This window comes from Prosopis cineraria, unplaced genomic scaffold (genome assembly GCF_029017545.1).
Source record: "Prosopis cineraria cultivar Desert tree isolate PC_DT_omini unplaced genomic scaffold, ASM2901754v1 PC11, whole genome shotgun sequence".
Lineage (NCBI taxonomy): Eukaryota > Viridiplantae > Streptophyta > Magnoliopsida > Fabales > Fabaceae > Prosopis > Prosopis cineraria.
The window spans coordinates 44,246,825-44,253,246 of NW_026555342.1; positions in this window are offsets into that span (position 1 = coordinate 44,246,825).

Sequence of the window (6,422 nt, forward strand, 5' to 3'; positions counted from 1 at the left end):
AAGTTTACAAGCAGCACAAAGAATCAAAAGCATAGAGTAGAAGAAGAAGGAATGCAAAAAAAATCTCCCTAAGAAGCTCCACAATGATTCTTCAATCTTTAACCTAGTCTCCAAACCCTTGGTTGATGCTCTAAAATTTCCTTCTAACCTTTAGATATAAAATTGGATCCTTTTATGAGTCTACAAGGGCTTTATTTATGACTTTTCCTCGCTTATTCGGCTTTAATTTTTGTCTTATCTTTTCTGATTTGATAAGATTTTGTTTAATTTTGCATTTGAATTTTAAATAAGTTGTTGCCATGTGTCCTTTCATACATCCACACGTGGCCGTACTACTCTTCTCCGTGTTCATGGCAGTCAAATGTCATAGGAGCCCTTTCTACAACCTTTCCAGGTGGGTAAATGTTGTTCCTTAAGATGTCATTTACCGTGGGATTTTATTCATGCAATTTTCATGCATGGTCTTGCTTGCAGAGGCTATGTTTCTTCGTGTTTAATATGTCCATGTGCAAAGAGACTTGCTTCTTTCCTAGTCTGTGAGCGGACAACTCTTTTTGGACCTATTTCTTGGTCTTTGATATGGTTTTTTGGCTCCTTTTTCCTAAAAATGCCCCAACATTACCAAGGTATTTTATCCAAGTTTCTATCAATTTACATAATAACTAGCAAAATAAAATACCAAAAAATATATATAATTTAGGTAAAATATCCACTTATCAACAAGTAAATGGAAAATACAAAATAAATGAAGTTTTTTTCTATCATAATCATGACCTCTAACCTCCTGAAGTTGCCCACATGTTTCTATCATTTCATGGACTAACACTAGCTCAAACATTTGAGTTAGAAGCTTTGAAAAAGCTGGTATTAATCAAAAGTCATCATTTAAGTTGATGAGTGAATATCCAGGAGGAAGAACCAATTTGGGATATAGAAGAACTAATGTAAAGATTATCTTAATTCAAACAGACAACGAGCTATGTCATATGGTGAAGCTAGATGTATCTTTCATTATTTTGAACAATTAGTGAAAAATTCATCTTTTTTATGCTCATCAAATAGACTTGGAGGAGCAAGTTACAAATGTGTTCTAGGAGATGCATGAATGTTAATTGACTATATTTACTTTGGAGAAGTCATTTCACTTGATACAATTTTTTGCACAAATTGGATAGAGACCTCTTGGTTTTTCTCTAGCATTAACCATTATAGAGGAGGGGTAATATTTAGAGTTGCATTATTATATCATGAGACCATTAAATCTTTAAATGGCTCTTTGAGACTTTTTTTTGGGCACATAAGAATGTCAGTAGAACCGATAATATGGGTTGGGCTTGCGAGCGCAAACTACTGACCCATAAAAAAGTTGCAGGTTAGGTTAAAGAAAATATGTTCAATTATATGTAGGACAAGTTTGGCCCACCCCACATAACTTGAACCCGCAGTAGGCTAACTTGCAAGTTGGCGGGTTATCTTGCTTATATTTTAAAAACAATAGACAAAAAAATAAATAAATGAAACTGAGTTTAAAAAAAAAAGCATTCAAAGCAAGCATATATGGAATTACGGTCTAAGTGCTTAATACTTTTACATTTATTTAATTCAAGTTTAAATTATGGCAAAAAATAATAAAAACACGCTGTTTATATATTTAATTAGTGATATAATATAATATAAATATTATTAGGATAAGATTGAATAAAATATTTTATTATACTCTGCTTCATAATATAATAGCTTATTTATATTATCTTGTTTGTAAAATAGTGCTTCCTAAGCTAGCAAATAAAAAAAGTTTAGTTGCCCTTTTTATTTAAAAAAATTAAACATATTTATGAAGTCCTAACCATATATTATATTATCATCTTACTTTGAACATAAAAGGAAAAAAATATAGAGATATTAGAACATTTAGGTAGTATGAACTGAATATATTATTAGTAGTAATCTAATAGTTAGAATTTAAATCATCATTATTTTCTTTTTTAAAAAATAATTGATATTTTAAACTGGGGCATCAATTTTGCAACAAAAATACCAAAACAAGATGAAGAGAAAAGATGATAGACAGAGCATTTCTATTAAATCATATATATATTATGTTGATTAGTTATGTAAAAGACTAAAGAATGAAAGGATCATAAAATTAAATTAGTTTATATTTAAGTGGTAATATAAGTATGTCCTAATTAGAAAGACTTTTATTATTATTTTAGTAATTAATTTTTAAGGGAATATATATATATTTTTACCGTGAAAAAAATAATAAAAGAGATAAATTTATAATTTTTAAAATTAAAAAAATTATAAAAAAATGCTTTTTTTCTTGCAAGTTGGCTTGCTAACCTACCAACCCATTGCAAGTTAGCAAAATTCAACTTGCATAGAATGTAGGCCATGCCAACCTACCCTGCCAAACCTATAACTCACTATAGGCCAACCCGCGGGGTGCAAGTTAACCTATATTACCAATTCTAAATGTGAGGCCACTAATTATTTTTACTTGCCAGGATGTTGCAATGGTACATGCATTATAAGAAGTGATGCCAAATTAAAGAATGCCTTATGCACATGGCATATTTCGAGGAATGTGATAAAGCACCTTAATAACTCAACAAAGGATAAGTCTTATATCATGTCCAATTTCAACCATTGCATGTAACATAGAAGAAAATGAATGGTTGATATCTATATACCAGATAAAAGACAAATGGTCAACATGTTATATTAATGGGCCAAGGACGCTTGGTACAAGTAGCACCCTAATTAGTAAAAGTATCAATGCTAGTGTAAAGAGTTGCATACATCCAAAAAATGATATTAATCAATTCTTTCAAAAATTTGAACAAGCTATGGAGGATAAGCATTATATGGAGTTGGAACATGAATTTGATACACGTGATAACCTACCAAGGTTGATATTGTAGAATTCATGTATGCTTTGTTAGATTCTAAAGTCTACACTTGACCAATTTTTGATTTGTCCAATTCCAATGTGAGTTACATGACACTACATGTATAAAAAAGAGAAAAAAAGGAAGAAAAATGAAGATGAAGAGAATTGTTCTACCTTGTTTAATTATGTGATCGCCATGGTTAATAAGAGAGGAGTGTATAGTTTGATATTTGATCCATCAACTGAGACAATTATTGTAGTCATAAAAAGTTTGAATGAGTGGGCATACTATGTTGTTATGCATTAAGAGGCTTGTATGATCGTGATGTCAAGTTACTCTCAGAAAAATATATGACAAAGAGGTGGACAAGAGAAGCATGGATGTGGTGTAGTGTATGATTTAAAGGCAAAGCATATTGAAGCCAATCTAAAACTAGAAAGTCAAGACAATATAGTCAATTGTGCCCTACAGTTGTTAATGTAACATCCTGAATTTTTAATTCGAAAACTAATTGCCAATTAAGAGTAAATTAGTATATTAGGGGATTAACTAAGTAATCATGATTTTGGATTGTAAATTTACATTTTGAGTCTTTAGACAATTGCTTGATCAAGATAGAGTAGAAGTACAGCAATCTGAGATAGAGTAGGAGAGCTAGAGTAAGAAATACCTCATTGTACCACATGCTGCACATATGGGTAAAAATTTTGAGTTTTATAAGTTGATTATCTCATGATTTTAGGAGGCAATAGGGGAAAATCATGAAAGAGGAGAGGAAGAAAGGGAAGCTCTACTAAGGCAAGAAATTATGGCCACCTAGGAGATAGTTCTAGCTTGTCACTTCTTGGTAAGCTTCATGCCTTCCTACTGTCTTAGTCTACCCCTATTTTCTCTTGGTTTAAGATATAGAGAAATTGAATTAGGGAGTTTTGAGGGCTTGTTTTTTGGCTAAATAGTCGTGAAAATTGGGAGTTAAACTAAGAATTTATAACTAATTTGGTGGTGAATGGTTGAACTTTGAAGTTATAAGCTCAATTTTAGCCTTAATTGGGAAATTTAAAAGTGTAAAAATCCTATATTGGTAATAAGAGAGTTAACATAAGTTGTAGAAAGTTTGTAGAAAGTTCTTATATTAGAAAGTTCTTAGGACTTAAAATTGCTTAATGGAAGGAATTAGAGCTTAAGCTAGTTTAATTTGTACTAGTAAGTATATATGTGCAATTTGAAATTGACATATAGTGTTCATGGCTCATTACTATTCTAAGCAGTTAATAGTAAAAAAGCGTAAAGAATACTATAGGTAACCATTTTAGAAACATAAAGGTTGGGATAACTAAATAATTTATTCTCTTTATTAGCTAGTTTAATTGTTTGCAAGTTGATCTCAAACAATAATTATAGCATTGCATGTTGTGTGAATTAGAATACATGATTTTGAATTGATAAATAAGGAATTGATCTTGAACTATAATATGTATTTACTATTGTATTTTGTTTAGAAAGATACATTGAAAAGAAATGTGAATATGGTAAATTATGTTATGTACATATGAAGTCATAATCATGGTAAGGGGTGGGAGTTCACCCTAGGTGGAATAGTTTAAAAATTCATATGGTCAAGCTAATGCCATGAGATGTCTGATGCAGCAACATGTAAAGGACTATTACCATGGGACATCCAAGCAATCATTATATGATATAAGCTCCTTAGTACTCGAGAGGGGGTAACATTAGAGTATAAGACACCTCCATTGCATGCGTGATAAGGGAAATCTGTATTCCAGATGTGGGATTGAACACCTTTAATAGGTTAATTCTTCTATGGAAGGTAAGTTCAAATCAGTTTATATAGAATTGATCCATTGTGTAGCCTATGGATTTAATTGAAGGTAGATGTAAAGGTTCAACTGGAAGGTATGATCATTTATGTGAAATTGACTGAACAATTATGTGTATATGTTTAATATGTAAGTCAATAATGTTTTATTTATTTGTTTATGGTTTTACTTGTTAACAGATAGCTTTAGATTATTTTGATTATTAGGATTCTGTCTTATCTCATAGTTACTATTTTTTAGGTTCAGATGCTAATAGGAGCAAAGGGAAAGACTTGGTCTTAGAGTGGTGGGACTACTACATTGCCCTCTTTTGAATTATGTAATGAATTCGTATAGTTGTATATATGTACATATGTTTATAAGTTACTATAAGAATGTATACATGTTTTTTGTTGCACTTATATAATTTTGTGTATATCTTAACCCTGAGATGTAAAATTATGTGAAATGTGATGGGAGGGTTGAGATACTAATACAAATACAATGTTATATGTTTTGACATTGTGATATGTGAATTTTAGCCAAGGAGTGAATATATAAATAAATAATGTGGCCCTCTTTTGATGTGTATTGGGCATTTGAGTTGCTAAATTTGAGTGTCAATGTATGATAGATGTTATAATTACTCAATTAGGTTGACATTATCCTATTGGTTTTAATGAAGGCCTTATGTGAGACTAATGACATTTGTTTGTGGTAAAATGCCACAAAGTAGCCATTTTACATTTGAATATCCAATTTTTAAAAGAAATATTAAATGAAAGTGAAACTATGGCATTAGTTAGATTGTAAAATAAGCTACATGTGAGAACTTAAATCACTCCAATCAAACATTATATATGACAATGGGGACCATAAAAGCTGTATGAGTGTATGCACTATAGTGCATGATTCACATACTGTGATACATGGTACAGATGTGCTATGATGCAGTGGCACATGCCGTAGCATGTGTCATTTTAGGAAAAATGACCTTTTTGCCCTTGTTTTCTAATGTGAAGTGATTTTGCATTCTTATTTTGTTTCTGCTATGCATGAATACCTATTATTTTGTGTTTAAAACATAGGTTTTTGGGATCCCCACCATTTTTAAAGATTTATTTTCTATTTATAGTTTTTGTGAATTGTGGTAATTTAAGAGTTTAAGAACTACTAATTACTTTTATTTATGATAAGCATGTTTAATGGTAATGCCAAGGTGAATATTATAGTTAAATTAGCCAATGATGCATTAGAAGTACTCCCAAGGCATTATCTCTATTTCATGAAGGAATATTGGAACTTACTAAGAGAGTAGATGAGATTCTAATAGGAAAGGTGAAGGGAATCATAAGAGTAATTATGTTGATAGAAGTAATAATGGTGATAGTAAAGTAATTCGGTTTAGAAAGAGAGATGACAAAAAAAAGTAAAAAATGAATTTGAAGTTGTGTAGAAGAATTAAGTAAAAAAAGATGAAGATTTTAGTCTCAAAACAAACTTTACAAGCTTTTAAGAAATCTTTACAATTAGTTACTGCCCTCAAGAAAGATTCAAATGTATACTTTTAAATTTTAATCAATTTCTTTCTTTCTTTTTTTTTGGCTAAAGATGATTGATAAGTAGTCATTATTTCTTTTCCAACTATAAAATATAGCATGATCTGATTATGTTTGATATAATTGAAGAATATACCTCTTCAAATAAA